The sequence below is a fragment of the Callithrix jacchus genome, chromosome 2 (genome assembly GCF_049354715.1).
Source record: "Callithrix jacchus isolate 240 chromosome 2, calJac240_pri, whole genome shotgun sequence".
Classification (NCBI taxonomy): Eukaryota; Metazoa; Chordata; class Mammalia; order Primates; family Cebidae; genus Callithrix; species Callithrix jacchus.
The window spans coordinates 81,085,545-81,108,954 of record NC_133503.1 but is presented as its reverse complement, the minus strand read 5'-3'; the positions used below and the strand labels follow the sequence as shown (position 1 = coordinate 81,108,954).

Here is a 23,410-nt window from a genome sequence, read left to right as displayed (position 1 = left end):
TTTGAATCCCAGATCCGTAATTTTCTAGCTGGGACCTGGGGTAATTCTGCAAAAGCATGTAATACGATGCTTAGTCTACAGGCCAAGAAACTAAAGCCCAGAGAAGCTTCAGGAACACAATAAGAATACGGCCTAGGAAGAATTCAAATGCAGATGCCACTTTACCATATTTTCCAAAGGGTTGTGTCTTCACCCTGGGCTTTGAATGTTCACTTGTTCAGATTACCATCTGTGATAAACCTACAGAAGAGGTAAACTCTTCATTGTTGGCCACCTTAGTAACTAAGTGGTTCTACATCTTGAGGCCTCACTGACCACCAAAAAGAAAGAAAATACTTTCTGGAAAGTATCCTGGAAAAGAGATTTTCAGGTTCAATTAGACTGCTGCTTTTTATTAGAAATGGACGTGAGATCAGATTTTTAAACCCAGCTGTAGTTACTGTGGTTAAAGCTGATGTGGAGGTTAAGTCTATTTGAAAATTTTAAAACATATGAAAAGACATTTACAATCCCTGGAGATAAAGAGGATGGAGGCTTAGAGAATTTTCTCCTGGACATCTCTGGAGATCTTAGGAGTAGTTAAGAAGAATTGATCTTTTAGATTGGGATATGTTGTCAACTTCCTGAGATTAAAAACAGATGAACTGCCTGAAGACAAGATAGCTCTTCGAACCAGTAGTTCATGCGTAATAGGACATATGCTGGAGTTAATGGGCTTGGCAAGACCCAAACATCTTAATTCCTTCACTTATCCCATGTGGAGGTAGATGGAGAAAGCAATCAAGAACAGGGGTGAAGGAATACGTAGCTATGCCTAACAATTTGAGTTTGCTTTGACTGGTATTTTATGGTATATTTGTATGACCGTGAATAAAAATGGAGAGGGGGGTAGAGATTAAAATAATGGGGAGAAAGGTAGAATTATTATAACTTGGAAAATAGTCCAAAACCAAAATAACTGCTCGCTGGAAATTTTAGCAGAGAGAATGAGTAGGAAAGACTGATCTAGTGATAATGAATGTCATGGAGAAAACAAGGTTCACATGTTTTTGGATCCAGAGAGCTGATTGGTTCAGGATGTTGGTAATGGAGAAACTCATATTCTTGCTTAATAAATCTTGCCTTGCAGAGCAACATGTGGAAATTTCTTCTACACTGTCTGCCCTGACTAGTATGTCTGTAATTGAAGCTTAGGGGCCAAATATGTTTCAGAATGTGGACTTTTTAAAAGTGAAATGTAACCCAGGTAGGGTCTGGGACAATATTCTAATATCAAATATATCAATATTTACACTGAGTAGAATGTATAAATACTATAAATAGCCTCCCATCAGTTCAGATCAGGTTTTGCTGCCAAATGAATTGAGATTAGATCAGGTCAGATTTTGCCACCTGATGACCTATGAAAAACTTAAAATTTTCCAGAAGATTTAAGAAATAGAACTATGAGATTGTGAACCTGTACAAATGAAAACTTTTACTTGACTATTCTACTAAACAAAACTATCAGTTGATTTACAGGAAGATGGAAAACTTTGACGTCAGGAATGTGCTTGGAAATAGTATACAGACAATAATAACAGTAGTTAACATTTCTTAAGCAATTACTATGTCCCAGAACTATTCTAAGGGCTTAACGTAAATTAACCCACTTAGCCTCTTACAACATTACGAGATACTGTATTGATGTATTGATGGGCCAATTGACACACCAACAAACTGAGGCACAGAAAGTTTAAGTAACTGCCAAATGCATATAACGATCACTTGGAAAGGCCTAAGTTTGAACATAAAGTGATTCCTTCCCTGACTATTAATATCATAATTTTATGCTCTACACAAAACAAGACTTATGTAGCATTCAAATTACATTATTCTTGACAATAGGAAACTAAGGGATATATTTTACAATTTAAGTTACTATAATATAGGCATGACTCAGAGTTATTGCAGGTTCCATTTCAGGAAACCAGAATAAAGTGTATATTGTGATAAAGGAAGTCACATGATGTTTTTGGTTTTCCAAAACATATAAAAGTTATGTTTACACTATACTGTAGTCTATCAAGTGTGCAACGACAATATGTTTAAAAAACAATGCACATACCTTAATTTAAAAATACTTTGTTGCTAAAAAGTGCTAGCAGTCATCTGAGCCTTCAGCAAGTCCTAATCTTTTTGCTGATAGAGCAAGCATGTCCAACCCACTGCCCACGGGCCACATACAGCCAAGGAGAGTTTTGAATGCAGCCCAATAAAACTTCATAAACTTTCTTAAAACATTATGAGATTTCTTTTGTAATTTTTTTTCAGCTCATCAGCTACTGCTAGTGTATTTTATGTGTGGCCCAAGACAATTCTCCTTCCAATGTGGCCTAGAGATCCCAAAAGATTGGATACTCCATGATAGAGTGTCTTACCTGGAGGTCAATGGTTGCTGACTGATAAGGGTGGTGGTGGCTGAAGGTTGGAGGTGCTGTGGCAATTTTTTAAACTAAGACAACCATGAAGTTAGCTGCATTGATTACCTCTTCCTTTCATGGAAGTTTTGTCTCTAGCATGTCATGCTGTTTTGTAGCATTTTACTCACAGTCTAAACATTTTCAAAATTGAAGTCGGTCCTTTCAGACCCTGCTGCTACTTTATCAATTAAGCGTATGGAATATTCTAAATCCTTTGTTTTTGTTTCAACAATGTTCACGGCATCTTCACTAGGAATAGATTCTAACTCAATAAGCCACTTTCTTTGCTTATCCGCAAGAAGCAACTCCTCATCCATTGAGGTTTAACATCAGATTGCATCAATTCAACCACATGTTTAGTCTCCATTTCTAATTCTAGTTCTCCTGCTATTTCCACCATTTCTGCGGTTATTTTCTCCACTGAAGTGTTGAACCCCTCAAATGTTGGAATCAAGTTCCTCCGTTCTGTTGTTAATATTAAAATTTTGACCTCCTCCCAGAAAACACAAATGTTCTTTATGGCACGTGGAATGGTGAATTCTTTCCAGAAGGTTTTTAATTTATTTTGCCCAGATTTAGCAGAAGAATCACTACCTATGGAAGCTATAAGCTTACAAAATGTATTTCTTAAATAATAAGACTTAAAAGTCAAAATTATTCCTTGAACCATGGGCTGCAGAATAGATGTTACGTTAGCAGGCATGAAACAACATTCATCTCCTCGTACATCTTTATCAAAACTTTTGGATGACCAGGTACATTGTCAATGAGCAATAATATTTTGAAAATAATATTTTTTTCTGAGTAGAGGTCCCAATAGTAAGTTTGAAATATTCACTAAGCCATGCTCTAATCTGATGTGCTATTATCCAGGCTTTGTTGTTCCGTTTATAGAGCACAGGCAGGGTAGATTTAGCATAATTCTTAAGGACCCTAGGATTTTGGAATGGTACATGCACATTGGGTTTCACCTAAAGTTATCGGCCGTCTTAGCTCCTAACAAAAGTCATCCTGCCCTTTGAAGCCATGTGTTGATTTCTCCTCTCTAGCTATGAAAGTTCTAGATAACATCTTCTTCCAACAGAAGGCTGTTTTGTTGCCATTGAAAATCTGTTGTTTAGCGTAGTCACCTTCATTAGTTACCTGAGCTAGATCTTCTGGATAAGTTGCTGCAGCTTCTCCATGGCATTTCACGTTTCAGTTTGCACTTTCCACAACACTTTATGTGTTATGGAAATAGTTTCTTTCTTTAATCTCCATGAACTAACCTCTGCTAGGTTCCAACTTTTCTACTGTGGCTTCCTCACCTCTTAGCCTTCATTGAACTGAAGAGAGTCAGGGCCTTGCTCTGATTTGCCTTTGGCTTAAAGGAATGTTGTGGCTGGTTTGTTCTTCTAACCAGACACTAAAACTTTCTCCATATCAGCAATAAGGCTGTTTTATTTTCTTATCATTTATGTTTTCGCTGAACAGCACTTTCATTTCCCTTCAAGAACTTTTCTTTGCATTCATAACTTGGTTAACTGGCCCCAGGGGCCTAACCTTTGGCTTACCTTGGCTTTCGGCATGCCTTCCTCACTAAGCTTAACCCTTTCAAGCTTTTGATTTAAAGTGAAACGTGTAACTCTGACTTTTACTTGAACACTTAAAAGCCATTTAAGGGTTATTAAATAGCTTAATTTTAATATTGTTGTGTCTCAGGGAGTAGAGAGGCCAAAGGAAAGGGGAAAAAGTGGGAAAATGGTCAGTCAGTGCAGCAGTAAAAACCCACATACTATTTAGATATCAGGTCTCCTGTCTTATATGGGCGCAGTTTGTGGCACCACCAAACAATTACAACAGTAACATCAAAGATCACTGATCATGGAACACCATGAAAGATATAATAATAATGAAAGAGTGTGAAATATGAGAATTCCCAAAATGTGACATAGAGACACAAAGTGAGCAAGTGCTGTTGAAAAAAATGGCACTAGAACTGGGCATGGTGGCTCACACCTGTAATCCCAGAACTTTGGGTGGCTTAGGCAGGTGGGTCGCTTGAGCCCAGGAGTTGCAGACCAGCCTGTGCCATATAGTGAGACCTCATCTTTACAAAATAAAATTAGTTGGGTGTGGTGGTGGGCACCTGTAGTCCCAGCTATCTGGGAGGCTGAGGTGGGAGGATCACATGAGTCCAGAAGGCCTAGGCTGCCTGCTGTGAGCTGATATCGCTTCACTGCATTCCAGTCTGGGCAACCGAGTGAGACCCTGTCTCAAAAGCATAAAACAAAACAAAACAAACTCAAAGGCATTGGTATACTTACCCAATGCAGGGTTGCCAGACACTTTCAATTGGTAAAAAAAAAAAATGTGGTATCTATAAAATGCAATATAGTGAAGCCCAATTAAATGAGATATGCCCCTACCTTTCAAAATGCTTGCTTTTATCATGGAGTGTCCTTTTTCATTTGAGAACATCTGAAGTTTTCTATCTTGAAACTAAGCAAATTAACAGATTATTGATACAAACCATGTCAGCATGAGCAACATGAGAAGAATCAAGCATTTGCATTTCTCCTTGAGAGTAGGGACTGGTTTTTAGTCATTATTTTATCCCCAAGGCCTAACTTAGAGGCTTGTGCATATTACATACTCTACGGGATGAATGGGTGTGTCCCAACCTCAAAAAAGCCCAAATGAAGGAGTCCCATTGAAAAATGCTAATTTGCATTACTCTGTTTATGCTTTTCTCTTGGTTGATGTTAATCCATTAGGTTTTAGGAAATCAAACTTTGATATTGGTTTGTATTTATATAAAAGTGTAGCATTGATGGGGGGTAGTTAACAGTTTTGCATGTGGTTGAATGTGTGATGTTAGCTGGTCCCTCCTGACTCCTAGTCATGCTTATATGTGTGTGTGTATATATGTATGTGTATGTGTTTGTACACATGTGTCTCTGTGTATATATGTATGTGTATATATGTGCCTGTGTACATGTGTGTATGTGTTTGTATGTAAATGTCTGTGTATGTGTGCATGTGTGTGTCTGTGTGTATATGTGTGTGCATGTGTGTATATGTATGTGTGTGTGTGTGTGTACCTATGAACATGTAATGTGTAACTCCTCCAGATCAGATGAGGCCTTATTCTAGCAGCTCTTGGAAAATGATGCAGCTTATCCAGTTTGACCACTCCAGATACTTGACTGCCAGAGTCAGGTGCTTTCACCTGGTTCCCATGCCTATCTCTGACAACATCTGAAGAGTTCTTTGACTCAGAACTTTGTCAAGATGATTAAGATGAGAATGCCTGAAACTATACCACAGGACAAACTGCATAGAGTTTTTTAAGTTACCTGGAACAAAACATGTATTTCTAGTATTAATGTCCAATATTTATTCATTAAGACATTTTTGGATAAGAAAAAAAACTCCTTCCAGAACCCATCCATATTTTGCACCACTGCAGTGGTTCTGCAGGATCGACGGCTCCCCACTTAGCCTATTCTGTCTCAGTTTCAGACCGTAGATGGTAGAGTCGCTCTCTTGTCTCAGTGCTTCGGTACTCAAAGCAGATTCTCAGTATCTCTATCTGCAGTTGTGCAAAGGTTTTTCTCAGAGCACAGCGTTGTTCTCACAGAGCTTCTACAGCAAACTGGACTTCGATACTTCATAGGGAAGCGCTGAGACTTCAGAGTGTCACTCTTTTCCAAAGCATCCTCTGCAAAATGGCCAGATGACTGCTCCTTCCTGTAGCTTTTCCCTCTGCTATTCTATCTCACAAGATATCACTCTCCATCTCTCTCTGTGTCCCTCTGTCCCTCTATCTGCTCTGTACTACAGTTTGACAAAGAATGCCACTTTCAGCTAAGGTAAAATCAGGTAAAGGACTGGCCATTGGCTAGCAGCCTTCTCTGTTACTTTCCATGGAGCATCATTATACTTCCTCTCTGGTTGTTTTTGGATCTTACAGACATGTATCTATACATGCAGAGATATGCACACCTGCACTCCTATACCATCCTTACAGAGAGAAGATAATTTGAGAATTTAAGCTGTCCTATTTGCTTTCACACAATTCTTATACCAGTTGTTAATATAGAATCATTTTAGAAATAGTTTTTTTCAGTTTTAATTAAAACTCTAACTTGCCAACATTCTTATCTTACCAATTTGAGAGATTTGTACTCATACCTAAATACATAATTCTGTGATGTATGATAAATGAATACATCTTGATAAATCACAGAATTTATATTTTATTCATTTATCATCATCAATGATTATCATCATCATTATGATCGTCAGTCATCATAATTTCTAGGAAACTAAAAAAACCTTTTTTTTGAGATGGAGTTTTTGCTCTGTTGCCCAGGCTAGAGTGCAATGGTGAGATTTCAACTAATTGTAACCTCTGCCTCCTGTGTTCAAGCAATTCTCCTGGTTCAGCCTCCTGAGTAGCTGGGATTACAGGCTCTCACTACCATACATAGCTAATTTTTGTATTTTTAGTAAAGATGAGATTTCACCATGTTGGCCAGGCTGGTCTTGATCTCTTGACCTCAGGTGATCCACCAGCCTCGGCCTCCCGAAGTGCTAGGATTACAGGCGTGAGCCACCACACCTGGCCGCTAAAGAGGTATTAATAAGTTTTTGCTTACCTTTGGTCCCTTTACTCTTTAAGAAAGGACTGGCAGCTGAGCATGGGGAGGGGCCTCCATTTATTATTTATTTATTTATTCATTCATTCATTCACTCGTTTTCCTGATTTTCTTTCATTTCTGTTATAAATTGCCTTAAGTACATTGCAACGCTGAAAGCTTAAATGTGGTTGGGTGCTGTGGCTCATGCCTGTAATACCAGCACTTCAGGAGGCCAAGGCAGGCAGATCACTTGAGCCCAGGAGTTCAGGACCAGCTTAGGCAACATGGCAAAACCTCATCTCTACATAAAAATACAAAAAATTAGCCTGATGTGGTGGCACACACTTGTAGTCCCAGCTACCCAGGAGGCTGAAGTAGGAGAATCACCTGAGCCCAGGAGGTGGAGGTTGAAGTGAGCTGGGATTGCACATCACACTACTGCACTCCAGCCTGGGCAACAGGGTAAACTCTGTTTAAAAAAAAAAAAAAAAAAAGCAAGGAGGAAAGAAAGCTTAAATATCAATTACATAGCTCCCTCACTGATTCAGAGATGAGCTTGTCATCTAAATGAGCCAATGGGATGTGGGGAGTATTTGTTGAAGCTAGTGGGAAAGACAAGCTATCTGTTTTTCTGTAGTAAATACAGGTAGAAATATGAGAAAGGAGAAGAATTCTCTCGAAAAGATAATGGCAGCCATCTGACTACCAGAATAGTAGCAGGCTTAGGAAGAAGCTGGCACTGTAAAGAGAGAGCGGAGAGACCAAAAGAAGCCACATTTTCAGTTACATTATTGAAGCCACTACTTCAAGACTTGTCTGAAGCTATCTCTGGAGCCAATACATTCTCTTTATTAGTTAAGCCAGTTAGAGTTTGGCTTTCTGATTGTTGAACAAAAACAGTACTGAATGATACATTATTATTGACATTGGGTATAAAGAAAAGTTTTGTTCGCTGTGGGAGACCCCCATTAGTCACCTACACAAAAGATACTTCTTCCTTGCAAACAGAACTTCATTGTTATTCATAATTTGTTTATAGAGTATGTTGGGGGTCCTTCCTCACCCATTTCAGAATGCTGATTTTCATTAGTCTTGACCAATCATGGAGATGATTTTTTTCTCTTTGTCAAGGGCTGCTTCAGGAAGGTGATAGAACCAGGGACATACAGACACGAAAATATGAGGTAGATTCTATTGCAAGCATTGCGGAAGTTTTACTAACTTTTGAAAAGATGAGACAAGACAGGACTTTCTCTTCCAACTTGCAGACAATGCCTTGTGAAGAATGCAACCACATTGCAAACAGAACGGAGAAACAAAAGAATCCCAGAGAAGCCAACCTGGCTCCCCAGGCTCACAAAATGTGCTAACCCTGGAATTCCCCTAGGTTTCACCTTCGGTATAATAATAAACTTCCCATTGTATAAGTTGCTGATAGTCACATATCCTGTTATTTGGAGCTGAATCACTCTGACCAATATATTCACAGACAATATCGATTGTAAGTAAAATATTACCTTACTTAATTGGTTAAAGCTAATCTGAGTCCTAAAAAGGAAACAAGTTCTTTCACCATTTTTGTCACACTTTGTCATTTGACGGTTTAAGTGGTTTGAAGAATTAAGGTGACCTATTAATACATAATGCAGATTAAATTTAAATAATTTCTACATCTTAAGCCTGAGACTAAATGGAAGGTTGACCTGCTGAAATGAATGTGTGTCCTAAGCCTTTGTTTGTCCAGGTGGTTAGAATCAGAAAACACTGGGAGGGTCATCTTGGGAAGCAGCCAGAACAAATGCCCACAATAGTCTTAAAGGTAACCCTACTGCCAATTCCTAAGATTCTTAGCATTTTCTAGATCAGAAATTAATAGTAGATGGAAACAAAAAAGAATGAGACATCTGGCCTGTTGTTTTATCTTTTTTTTTTGAGATGGAGTCTTGCTCTGTTGCTTTTTTTTTGAGATGGAGTCTTGCTCTGTTGCCCAGCTTACTGCAGTCTCTACCTCCTGGGTTCAAGCCATTCCCCTGCCTCAGTCTCCTGAGTAGCTAGGATTACAGGCACTCACCACCACACCCAGCTAATATTTTGTATTTTAGTAGAGACGGGGTTTTACCATGTTGGCCAGGCTGGTCTAGATCTCCTGACATGTTATCTGCCCACTTCAGCCTCCCAAAGTGCTGGGATTACAGGCATGAGTCACCGCGCCTGGTCTCTTTTATCTTTTAAAGCCAGGAATATTCCATAAACAATTGAGAAGTACTTAGCATATGACCCCCATGGGTATGTTGTGACCCCAGGAGATGCTGATGGGACAGGACTTGCATGGACTTATATACTTAGTTGATAGAAGAGGCAGGGTGTAATGATGTGGTTGAAAAGTTGCTGCATGTTTCAGACCTGCTACTAGCTATACAAAGTCTGGTGGTATCATGCATAATAGTAGCAATAAGAGGCAAATATTTACTCTGCTTTGGTGTAATTGCTGAACAAGTTCTTAGTAAAATGACACGGAGTAGGTGCTCTGTAAATGTTTACCTTTCCCCACTTTCCCTTCATCCCCCCTCTTTCCTCCTGTCTCACAAGTACAGAGGAAGAAGCTATGGAAAAAGAAAAATAAATCATAGCCATGGAAGTTCTTTGATATCTCTAAAAGTTTTATTTTTCTACTATTTATGTCTAATACATCTCAAATATATACAACAAAACTTATACAACAACAGCAGAAGAATTTTGCCGAGTATTCCATCAGTCCCCTAGACAATTTTTTATGCTTCTTTTTTTTTTCTCTTTTTTTCTTTTTTGGTGCTCTACATGTTTATATGCTTCTCTAAAGTGCTTTGGATTTGAGTCTAATCTGAAAATAAGTCTGTTACCATTCGCTTTAATAATGTTCTCGAGGAATGTAACTTACCTGATAAAGTAGGTAACTATTAGAAAATAACACCTATGAAAATTAATATTTATATAAAATATCAGAAGATTTCTTAAACTAAAAAAGAAGCTTGTTTGAGTCCCCTCTTGGAGAATTTCTCTATAACTTTTGAATTATCTTTTGTAATTTCAAGATGAAATTGTATCTTGATATGAAAAAAATAAAGTCAAGCTGATAAAATTGGAATGGCATTCCACAAGGAGGAGGAATCGAAAGAGCAGTATTCCACAAGCTGTCCTCAAGAACAGGGCATTTTTACGGTGCCGAGTTAACTTAGCAGAGACATCCCTGTCCCTCACCCCATACTTGAGTCAATTTCTTCCTGTTGTTTTATTATTGTAAAATTTAGATGAAAAGCAAGTTGCACAAAGTGGAAGTGAAAGAAAGTTAATAAAAATAAAGTTAGGTATTATTGTTCATATTGGAGAAGATTGATAAGCTGCTTTCGTAAGTTCTTCCTCTCCAGTGTGCAAGGGCCCTCTCACTCTGACATTATTTTTACACACTTCAACTCTGCTGTTGCTTCTCATTTGCTTAAACCACTTTCATGACTCTCTCCCTAAAACCTACTTTTCTTTTGGTATCTTCTGACCTGAACCCTGTACAATCCAACAATAAACGTCCAAGTGCTCAGGTATGCCACTTCAAAGCCCATTTGTATTATCATGATACAAGAAAAACTTCAGACACATTAAATTTAAAAGAGTTTCATTGAGCAATGAACTATCCATGAATCGAGCAGCCCCCAGAATCACAACAGATTCACAGAGACTCCAGTGCAGCCACGTGGTAGAAAAGATTTACAGACCAGAAAAAAAGGAAATGGAGCATACAGAAATTGGAAGTGAGGTACAGACCAGCAGGATTGGTTACAGCTCTGCCTTTGCCTTATTTGAACACCGTTTCAATACTCAGCAGTGCATGAGTTGAAGTATGGGACTGCTCTAAGGAAGACTGTCAACAGGCCAAATGTTTAGAGGTCAGGTAGATGACCTCTAAAGCAAGTCCTTTGGATTTGGTGACATTGGTAACCTCAGCAAGGCAAGTTTAGTAAGGCCCTTTTGAAAACAAAAATTAGCTTGTAATAGGTTGACATGAGAAAAATACAGCAGTCCCCTTTAATGTATGATTTTGCTCTCTGCAGTTTTTAGTTACTTAAGGTAAACCATGGTCTGAAAATAGGTGAGTATAATACAATAAGATATTTAGAGAGAGAGAGAGAGATCATGTTCACATAACTTTTATTATAGTATATTATAATTGTTCTATTTTACTATTCATTATTTTTGTTAATCTCTTATGCCTAATTTATAAATTAAACTTTATCATAGGTATGTGTGTGCAGGAAGAAAGCATAGCATATACGAAGTTTGGTACTATGTGTGGTTTCAGACATCCACTGGGGGCCTTGGAACTATCCTCCAAGAATGAGCAGGGACTTTTAGAGGAAAGGGAGAAGAGTATAGACAACCCATCCAAGAGCTTTGACTGTGAAAGGGGAGAAGAGTGACAGAGTAATAGCTGAAAAGGCATTAAGTAGTCTAAGAGTTTTAGTTCCTTTCTAAAAATGACAGCAATTAAGTATGTTTAAATGCTTAAAAGTAGAAAGATTAACATTTACACAGAAGAGGGAACTATAATGGTTTAAGATTCCAGAGGCGGCAGGAGGGTCTGTAATCCAGATCTCTCTGGATGTCTGGAAACCTTCAGTTGCCCATAGTTGAAATCCAAGTCCACTGGTGACAATGCACTAAACGAGCTTTCTGGCTCTCCTATAATGGATAGATTGTCTTCGTTATTCAGATGTTCTTTAGTTTTTTCCTTTCTCTATTCATTTTCTCTTGCTGCTATGACAAATTATAATATCTTAGTAGCTTAAAGTAAAACAAATTTGTGAACTTATAGTTTGTTTGTTTTTTTTTTGAGAAAGAGTCTCAGTCTGAGTGAAGTGGTGCGATCTCAGCTCACTACAGCCCCTGCCTCCTGGATTCACGCAGTTCTTCTGCCTCAGCCTCCTGGGTGGCTGAGATTACAGGTGCCCACCACTATGCCTGACTACTTTTTGTTTCTTTGGTAGAGACGGGGTTTCACCATGTTGGTCAGGCTGGTCTCAAACTCAGGTGATCTGCCTGCCTCAGCCTCCCCAAAGTGCTGGGATTACAGACGTGAGCCACCGCTCCTGGTGGCTGGTGATCTTTTACAGCTCTTACAGATGGAGGTCAAAAGTCCAAAACAGGTGTCACTGGACTAAAATCAAGGTGTCAACAGGATTGTGTTCTTTTTATAAGTTCTAGGGGAACATACCTTTCTTTGCCTTTCCCATCTTCTTTAGGCCACTCACATCCCTTGGCTTGCAGCCCCTGTCTCTGTCTTCAGAGCCAGCATTGTAATGTCTTCAGATATGTTTCTCTGACTCTGACCCCCTACTTCCCCTTTATCATCCTTGTGATTACATTGGGTCCTCCCAGATGATCCAAGACAATCTTCCCATCTCAGAATCCTTAATCACATCTGCAAAGCCTCTTTGGTCATTAAAGCAACATATTCAAAGGTTGCGGGGACTCTTAGGGGAGTATTTTTCTGGACATCTTTGTGGACAGCTTTGAGGGTAGTCATTATTCTGCCCACCACACTTCCCTATTTCTAAAGTACTCTTCCAAGCTTTCTGAGAATCATGGATGGAGCTTCCTCTGTTCTACATTTCATGTAAGCGAAAATCTCAATTACAAATTTCAGCCATGTCATTAAGTGAGAGAGTGGCCACCACTCAGAGAATAATATGTTCTGAGAATTATGTGATGATCCCACTTGGCTGGTACTAGTAGCAATTGATTTCATTGTTTTTAGCATTCAGGGCAAAATAAATGGACAACACAAATAAGTTCTGTGTGAACTTGCTGCTGCAGTAGTATCTTCTGCAGTTTATTATGGCTTATAGACACATTTTTAAGCTCCAGCCAAAAGACACTGTCTTCAGACCTAGCACCATATCTAGGGGACTAGGAAAAGAGAGGCTCCTCTGCAGACCAGTAGTGCTATCTCTCTCTCTCTGTTATTCCAAGGCTGATCAAAAGAAAGAAAATGAGAGATGGGGTGAAATTTAAAAAAGAGAAGGGGCTGGGTGTAGGCATGTATAGTTGCACATGTGAGTCAAAATTTTGTACAAAATATGACTACAGTCAAGTGTTCTGTCATCAGGGACATTTAATAACAGTGTCACATCAACTAAATCAAAATAACTTGTACTTCCTCTGTGCAAAGCCCATTCCTTGGCACAGTTTAAACAAGTATAATCCTGATGAACAATAACAATGGATCCTTTACCCTATCTTTCTCAAAAAATTATTTTCAGTCATTACAAAGAATAGCTCTAACAATACTATTATTGCTACAGCATGTTTCTCAATGCTGTACAACATAATAACTTTTAAAAATTAAGGCAAATGAATGATCTGAATGGGCATTCCTGCTTTCATAAGGAGGTATCCTTAACTAACCCTTATGCACCACCAGGAAGAAGAACTTGAAAAAGTCCCACATTTGACAGTAGTGCAACATTCAGTCCAAAAGATGTAAAATGGGCAGGTGTAGCGGCTCACCCTGCAGTGGGTGGGAAGGAACTACGCCCCAGAAAGGGACTGACGAAGTAAGTTAGCCTAGCTTATCCTACCCTTACCCTAGTGAAACACTTTGCCCTGCTGGTGAGTAGACAGAAGACGGGATACAGCACTGCACTCTGCCCACCAGCCAATGTCTGGCCACTGGGGCCTACCCCCACCTCTCACATGCCTATATTTATTTTGTGGTGTCATCTTTGAGACATCATCACTTGCTTTTCCACACAAACGACCAACACCCTGCCTGTGCTAGCAAAGAGTTATCAGTCTTCTTGGACATATGTTCTGACTCCAGCAAGCTCCAGGAATACAGCCCTGGATTCAGATCCTCAGAAAGGCATGATAGGGGTAACTGTTAAACTTCTATGGAAGCTGGGGAGTCACTGTACTTCCAACCCAAACTGCAATCTCTGCCTTCCTCTCTCTCTGGCTTACCCTCTCTTTTCCACCCACTACCCATAGGAAAGAAAAGACAGACTAAGGAAATAGATGTATTCATTCACTGAAACAGAAATGAAAGCAAAAACAGAAACTAACTCCTAAACACTTATTATTTTTTCTGTATGTTCTGGAGATAATTTAGTCAAATTAGAACTGGCAAGATATTGTTGGGATGTAAGCTAATTAAAGGATGCGGGCTGGGTTGCAAGGACCATGGATGCATTCAATCAGCTAGTAATGTTTAAAGGCAGAGCCTTGTCATGTAGCCAGCACAATAGATGTGCTCTCCCTCCTCCAGCTGTGCATATTGCAGCCTTGTCAAGAACAGGCTTGCCTGGTGATTTCTGGCCTACCTGTTAGGATTTAGTCAAATATTGGTTCACCATGAATCTTGCAGGTCAGCAGAAATTCACTTGTAGAAACCTGACTGATAGTCAGATTTCCTTGGGAAGCTCTATAAAAGGATAGATTCCCAGGTGCCCTTCCAGATTCGCTATAGCAGAATTTCAAGGATAAGATCTTGGATTCTCCACATTAACAGAGATTTCCCAGTGCCACGTTTGGGGAACCATTTTTATAGTGTATAGCAATCTACATCCTAGATCGAGAAGACATTTCTAACTTTCCATTTTCTATCAAAAAAGAAAGTAAACTCAGCGATGTTACGTGCAATGAGAACAGTTTATTTTTTTTTAATGCAGTAGTGAAAGCAGTATTTGAAGAAAAAATATGCCTGGGGAGGAAATCTAGGATTTTTTTTTTTTTTTTTTTGAGACGGAGTCTCGCTCTGTCACCAGGCTGGAGTGCAGTGGTGTGACCTTGGCTCACTGCAACCTCTGCCTCCCCGGTTCAAGCAATTCTCCTAACTCAGCCTCCTGAGTAGCTGAGACCACAGGTGCACGCCACCACACCCAGCTAATTTTTATATTTTTAGTAGAGACGGGATTTCACTATGTTGGCCAGGATGGGCTCGATCTCCTGACCTAGTGATCTGCCCGCCTCAGCCTCCCAAAGTGCTGGGATTACAGGGCTGAGCCACTGTGCACGGCCTAGGATATTTTTGTATTCATCCTAATGACATGACAATTGTAACCTTTAGACCAATACTTTCTTAGGTGATTTGTATTATGTATGCACTTAACTTTCATTTATTTATTCACTTGACAAACGACTATCCTCTACAATTCATGCATGATTTTGGACATAGGAGACACAGTACTGAACAAGATAATAAAAAGCTCTGCTTTCATGGATCTTTCATTCTAGCAGGGGAGAGAGACTACCGACAAGATAAAAACAAGATCTAGAATAGACAAATACAGCATGTCAGTAAAAACAAGGCAGAAAACAGAGATTTGAAGTATTCAGCCATGTAGGTAGAATGGCCAGGGAAGGCTTCACTGTGTGAAGGTGACTTTGGAGAGGGAAGACCTGAAGGAATTGAGAGAGCTAGACATGTATGCATCAGATGTACAATTGTCCAGGCCGAAGAAAGAGTAAATGCAAAGGTCCTGGGATAAGAACATGCCAGGCCTAGTAGAACAGCAATGAGAATTGTGGAGATGTAGCAGAGTCAATGTTGCATTTACTCTGGAGAGGAGGAAGGAGTATTAGGATATGTGCTATTGAGGTAAAGGGGTCCCAGATCACACAGGGCCTTGAAGGTCAGTGTGAGATTTTGGTCTGCCTAAGATGAAAAGATGACTAGTGGATTGTAGGCAAGAGTGTCAAGACCTGACTTATATTTTAATGGGACCTCTCTGTGCAGAGTTGAAACCAGACTAAAGTAGCGGAAGCAGGGTGACTAGAGAAGAAGCTATTGCAATATTTAAATACCAGATGAGAGGGATTTACCGCTTAAATAAATGATGACATGGGCCCTAGAGTATATGCCTCAGAGTGAACATAAGAAGAAAGATAGAAATCTGTATTTCCCTTGGTCTGCTTAGCTCCTACACAGCTCTCACCATGAGAGCATCTAATTGCCACATGAGTGATGCCCGTGCTTAGAGACAAGTGTTTTTCATTTATTCTATGTGTTCCCTAAACAGTAAACAAGTCCTAGAAGTGTCTTCATCAGCCAGACCCCTCACCCTGGCCTGGTGACTGGTGCAGTGTTAGGGTCTGAATGTTTGTGGCCCTCCAAAATACGTATGTTGACATCCAATCATCTTTTTTTTTAATTGCATTTTAGGTTTTGGGGTACATGTGAAGAACATGTAAGATTGTTGCATAGGTACACACATGGCAGTGTAATTTGCTGCCTTCCTCCCCATCACCTATATCTGGCAGTTCTCCCCATGCTATCTCTCCCCAACTCCCCACTGCCTGCTGTCCATCCCCTATTTCCCCCCAACAGACCCCAGGGTGTGGTGCTCTCCTCCCTGTGTCTATGTGTTCTCATTGTTCAACACCCACCTATGAGTGAGAAAATGCTGTGTTTGATTTTCTGTTCTTGTGTCAGTTTGCTGAGAATGATGGTTTTCAGGTTCATCCATGTCCCTACAAAGGATACAAACTCATAGTTTTTGATGGCTGCATATTCCGTGGAGTATATGTACCACATTTTCCCATCCAGTCTATCATCAATGGGCATTTGGGTTGGTTCCAGGTCTTTGCTATTGTAAACTGTGGACATCAAATCACCTTTTAATGTTATTAAAAGGTGAGGCCTTTAGGAGGTGACTAGGTCATGAAGGCAGAGCCCTCATGAATGGGAGTAATGCTTTATAAAAGAATCCTGAGGGAGCCTATTGGCTTTTCCACCATGTGAGGACACAGCTGAGAGGCACCATCTATGAGGAATGGGTCCTCACTAGACACTGAACCTGCCGGCACTTTGATCTTCAACTTCCAGTCTCCAGAACTATGAGAAAATAAATTTCTGCTGTTCATAAACTAAGGCAGCCCAAGCAGACTAAGATATATGCAGGCACCACAACATCTTGGGGCCCAGATGGACAGTAAGCAACAACTGCTTCCTACATGCTCTCTCTTGCCTCTTGTTTTCTTGCTTTTCCTTTCATTGGGTGTTCTACAGACTCTGATCCATTGCACTCAGTAGCACTGCCCCATGTCATTCGGCCTGCAGCTCTTCCATCATGGTCTCAACTAAGTATTTGTTCCCTTCTAAGGCATTTACAAAAACAGACAGATCTTAAACTCTCAAGTCTCGGCCTGCTGCTAGGTGAAAACATATATTCCCTCCAGTGCGCCATTGCATTTCAGATTTTTCCTTTAAAATATAACTGTTATAGGATTATATATTTCCTTTAAAATATAACTGTTATAGGATATATATTTCCTTTAAAATATAACTGTTAAAGGATATATATTTCCTTTAAAATATATCATAATGAAGACTGATCTTCATTATGATATATTATGAAAAATTCCCAGCAAATATTGTACTACATTTTAATTCTTTTTAGTGACCAAATCTCTTTGCCAATGAATTTTATTCTTATAATGCTGTTTGCTTTCTCCAACTCAATTAACACATGCCTACTTCAGATGTATCCTAAATGTTCACAGCTTAGTGGAAGGAAATTGAAGTACCTTTGAAGTCAGTCATTTGGCGCTATAGAGACTGGTCTCTTTGCAAGTAAAAATGTTAAAAGGGGAGGATAGATGAAACCTCAAGACATAGGACTAATCTGACTTTCAAAAAGAAAAATATTTATACTACAATACAAAAAAAATAAGTGAATCATTTATTTCAGAGAATAGTTATTTGCAAATTGTTCACTGTAAAAATCTAGAGAAGGACAGAAAACCTAAAAAGCTTTTCTTTTCTTTTTTTTTTATTTAAGTGGGAGGGACGTATTTCTAAAGAATATATCCTAAAGGTGTGCCACTGTGCAAGTCCAAGTATGGCAAGAGACGAAACTGGGCTCTGTGGTGGCTGCTGACAAATATACACAACTTTCAAAACCAGTGAGTCACAGTGATGGGCATATGTAGAGGAGGAAGCTGTCACTGTCTTTTAGGCCAAACAGCAATCCTGGGTGTCTCTGGTGGAATGAGGTATTTAATCACCTCACCGTGATCCTGGTTGAGTCTTTCTTGTTGAGTAAATACTTGGCAGCCTTAGTCATTAGCTTGAAAGGCAGAGAGAAAAGTAAACTTTCACGAGTGAGTACCCAGCTGAGATGTTTGTTTAGCCTTATGCTTTATACCCTTTGGGCCTAACTCAGTGCTGCCCCTCCCCTACACCACTGTGAAGCTGCAGCTGTGGGAGCCAACACTATCTTATTCACTCTCTGCGTGCAAGTTCCCAAACATAATTATTGGGTGAAGGAATTAACAAGAAGATGACTATGGAGGATACTTGGAATCTGGTTAGGAACAAGTATATTTCCCATTATTAGGGGTAGTTGCATCAGAAATTAGATCAGTGCTTCTCAGTATTTCTCTGTTTAATGCATAGTTTTTGGTGGCACCCATAAAGAAATCTAAAAGGGAGCATCTCTTTTTAGCAAGAAATATTGAGAAAATCGAAAAGAACTCTTCCTCCTATTCATTGGGTCACTTTTCAGCTCTGTATCACTGTTTACAGAAAAGTTAACTTCTTGGACTAGTAAAGCAATGTTTTCACATATTCTAGGTCTGTTGACCTAATATGAAAGCACACCTTCTTGTTCTGATTAGCAACAAGTGGGATCCCACTGTCCTCTCAGTCTATGTATGGCAGCGTTCCCTCTGTCAGGTCTCTCTGTAACAATGTGTAGCTGCAGTCATCACAAAATGCAGATGTTTAACTCATTGATTATAATTGGCAGCCAACCTCTGAATAGCTAGAGGGACACCAGTGACTGAGACCACTTGCTTAGAAAATTATCAAAGAGATGTTTCAGAAATAATTCCTATACTCGGTAGCAGGGAGACTAGACCACCTCCAAAATGTAGTCAGCTCTCAGTCTCTGAAGGTACTGCTTCAACTACAGTTGCCTCTGTTGTTATCTGTTTAGCTATTATTAGTCATTTTTGATATAACTCTCACGTGTCACTTTTCCCAGAGCATGAAGGTTTTCAGGGTATGACGAACAGGAAGCTGGAAATGGCCAAAGGCAATGTCATATTTTCTTTTGGACCTTCAGTCTTTCAAGCCTGACATAGAAAAGTGAGCACCGCTTGGATCAACTGAAGGCAGAATGCTGGGACTGCCTCTCCTCTCGCTAAATTTTTCTAAGCCTGCCCAACTCCCACTGCCATTCCCTGTAGCCTTTTTGCCATGACCCTAAACCCTCATTCTCAGTCCTGCCTTACATCCATTTTAAGTAAAGGCAGAAAGAAGGAAAATGATGAAAAATAGTATAAGCTTGTAAAAACTCCTGCCGTAGCAACTAGAGTGATGAGTTCATACCCTCACTGTGGCCAATCAGGTTTTTCCTCTTTTTCTCGCACATGGAAGAGCTTTTCTTGTTGCAATCTCTGGATTTCCTGGATCCTCTGGGTGTGGGGTTAAGGCTAAGATGATCTGGTAAGATAACAGCACCTCCAGGCTTTGGGGAGCTGCCAGCAGAGCCTACGAAAGACCACAGGTGTGTGAATTGTGGGACATGTAGAGCTGTCAGAACCTTGGGGACACACATCACTTCCTGTTACAGACGAGGGAGACTAGATCGGGGGAGAATAGTGAGATGGTTAGTGACAGATTCTAGAAAACTCACTGGGGTGGCCTTGGGCTCTTTCCAATACAAATAGGACATGAAGCTTTTGAAGTCCCTCACTTTGCTAAGGAGTTTTAAAGACTTTTGTTTGTTGTAATGTGTTTAGAAAATGGAACAAAATATTTGTGTTATTTGTGTAAATGGACTATTTAGTAGTGAAATATGCATGTATGAGAATTTTTTATTTTTAGTATGTCTTTAGGTTGTCTATTAGCATTTTCATTTAATACATGAGAACAAAACAATGGGAATCCTCATGCCATCTCTCTTTTTTTCAGCATCTAACGCTTTTCCAACTGTCTTCTCCTTGTGCTATGGACTGAATTATGTCCCCATCATACTTTCTGTGTTGAAGCCCTAGCCTCAGACTAGATGGCACTTGGAGATGGGGCCTGTGGGAAATAATTAGGCTTGAATGAGGTCATGAAAGTGGGCCTTTTGTGATGCAGCCAGTGCCCTTGAAAGCAAGAGATGTGAGAGAGTTTTTGGTCTCTTTCTTTCTGCCATGTGAGGATGTAGCAAGAAAATGGCTAGGAAGACAGTCATCACCAAAACCTGACCATCCTGACACCCTGATCTGAGACTTCCAGCCCTCAGATCTATAAACATAAAGGTTTCTGGTTTAAGTCACCCCCTCTGTGGTATTTTGTGATTGCAGCCCGAGCTGCCTAGACACCTGCTTCTCCTTCTCTCATTTTCTTTCTACCTTCTCCCTGGATTACTCTCTTCCAGATGGAGGATGTGGTCCTGGTGACAGTGACTGCCTATGCAATGCCGCCTCACTGCATTTTGCTGCTGCATCATTAGAGCTGGGGGAACAAAGTATTTTATCTATACTGCATTGTCTAAAAACTTTTTGACCAGTTTGACCAGGGGTGGGACTAAACTTTCTTCATTGTACAAATTCGTTGAAGATAACTCATTCTAAAAGCAGAGGAAAAACTGGGGAAAGGAAAGATGGAAGGAGAGGTTAAAGAGGAAGAAGATGTCGGACAGGCACAGTGAGGCTCCACTGCACCCACCTCTAGCCCTGGGCCTGTGGAGGTCCTGCATCCCCTGCTGCTCACTCCTCCTCTCCTCAGCATCTTCCCTGGCCACTTTGCCGCCATTTCCCTTCTCCCACTCCTGATAAAACTCGCTTCAACCTATCTGAATCAGTTTCTTATGTATTTTAAGAAGTAGCTTAGGGACTGAGAGAAACATTACTGTCAGTCACAGATACAAAAGCTGCTACCTGGATAACTAAGATGGGGCAGCTTTGCTGTGGTAGTGCATTCAGGAAAGATATCACCCACTCCTCAGCAAATAAAATTAATTGGCAGTCATCACTTTTTGCCAAACTTTGATTTCCATGACTCTACCCTCTGGGGTAACAGAAAAATGATCTGTATGCCAATGGTTGAGGACCAGAGATCCTCCCTCTCAAATAATTTCAGTGCAGATTAACTAGAGCCATCTCCAGGTAAGACATCCACCTGGGTTTCAGAGATTGCTCATCTGGAAGGAAACGCTAGCTCAGCATTATCCAACAGAAATATAATAGGAGTCACAAATGTAAGCTACGCATTTTAAATTTTTTAGGAGCCACATTTTTTTAAACATAAAAATAAGTCTGCGAAATTATTTTAAAAATACATTTTCTTTAACGTAAAATATTCAAATATTATCATTTTAATGCATAAGCAATATAGAAAATGTGAAATAGTTAACATTTTTAAACTGAATCTTCCAGTCAAATGTGTATTTTACGTTAAAGCACATTTCTATTCAGACTAGCCACATTCCAGTGCTTAATGGTCACATGTCACTAGTGACTACTGTATTGGACAGTAGAGCTCCGGTCAAATGAAAGGAAAGGTGAGACCCTGGCACATCAGCAGATAAAGAAGGCCCCCTGCCATATGGACCCCCTCTCCTGGGGTGGAAAGCACAGGCCTGTCACAGAGGCAATAAACTAAATGCTCTTTTGAAATTTGAGATGTTTTTTCATTGCTTGTTAACTTATGAAAGGTACTCAAATTGACATCTTTCTTTTTTTGGAGTTGGAGTCTCACTCTGTTGCCCAGGCTGGAATGCAGTGGTGCAATCTCGGCTCACTGCATCCTCCAGTTTCCGTGTTCAAGTGATTCTCAAGCCTGTCTCCTGAGTAGCTGGGATTACAGGTGCACACCACCACTCCCAGCTAATTTTTGTATTTTTAGTAGAGATGAGGTTTCACCGTGTTGACCAGGCTAGACTCGAACTCTTGATCTCAAGTGATTCACCTGCTTCAGCCTCCCAAAGTGCTTGGATTACAGGTGTGATCCACTGTGCCCATCCTTCAAACTGGTCGGAATAATGGAGAATGGGCTATCTTAAATATTATTGTTATAATTTTAAATATTCTAACAGAAATTCAGAACAAAAATTTCCCCATGGATTCTTAAACCTTACTAAAGTGCTAATAATTTCCAAGAGCAGAGAATAGCCTTATGTCTCCTCTTATCACTTTTGCGAAGCCAAAAACACCCTGCCCACTGTGCAATGTGTTGCCAAATATTTTACCCCTTGATCCCTTGGGAATGTGATAACTGCTAATTTTATTTGCTGAGAAATGGATGTTGTTGTTTTTTTTGCCTGCATGCATTATTACAGTAAAGCTGGCCCATTTTTAGCAGGTGTGTAGGTACCCAATAGGAGCAGGCCTTCATATCTGAGACTGACAGCAATGTTTCTCTCAGGTGAAGCTGTGAGATTTGTTTTCACTGGGGATCTCATAAATGGGGGACCTCAGTTATAACAATCCACCATGGAGACCATGCATCAGGTTCATTCATATATGCCATTAGCTCCATTAGTTCTGAAATGATACCCAAGCCCTTGACATCTCTTACTACTTACACCTAAGTCTGCCTTTTATGTAGCTCAGAGACATTTAATGCTGGAAATGTCAAGAGTGGTAGGGTACTGCTAAAGGCTAGTAAGATGGACTTGAATTTAAGGAGCCCATTTTTTGATGGGCTATAGAGGTGTTTTCAAGGACTCCTTATGACCTCTAAACTTTTATCTCTTTGTTGAAATGTCTCTCTCTCCTTACTTACTTAGGCCTTATCCGTATTGAGGGGTTAACTGATAGAAATTGGTAAAGGATAAGCTTTCATGTCCAGGAGGTATTTGTGATTTAATTAAGACATGCTAAAAAACCTTCAGGCCTCAAAGAAATGAATCTGTATGGGAAATACCATGATAATAGAGTTTTCCTGGAGCACCTCAAATTGCACCGTTGCTGAATGGACTCAAAAGCTGACTTGGGTTTAGAAACTAGTCTTTCCTCTTTATTGCTTTCCCCAGAAAGAGCAATGGCAACCTTTTCATTTTTTTTTTTAATTTTCAATTGAATTAAAATTCAAATCAAAGCTTAATTCTACTTGATCATAGCTCTTGTGAAAGATTCTTAGGGAAAAGAATAACATGAAAGTTGGGATGGCTATTGCTTGTAGATTGGATTTTCATGGCTGAATCATTACTATGGTTAATTGAAAGTTAAATGCATATAAAAACGAGTTGGCAAGGGCTGATTCTGTACATTCTCAAGAGGCTCCCAAGTTTTGTTTTGTTTCTTTTTCCATGAGCACCCAGAATCTTTCCTCTCACTGGATCCAGATTTTATTTTCAT

General features: G+C 39.8%; 1 protein-coding gene across 1 annotated transcript in view; it reads left to right on the top strand.

The window, feature by feature from the left end:
- CCDC192 (coiled-coil domain containing 192) overlaps positions 1 to 23,410 on the top strand; it is a 216,078-nt gene that overhangs the window by 192,204 nt on the left and 464 nt on the right.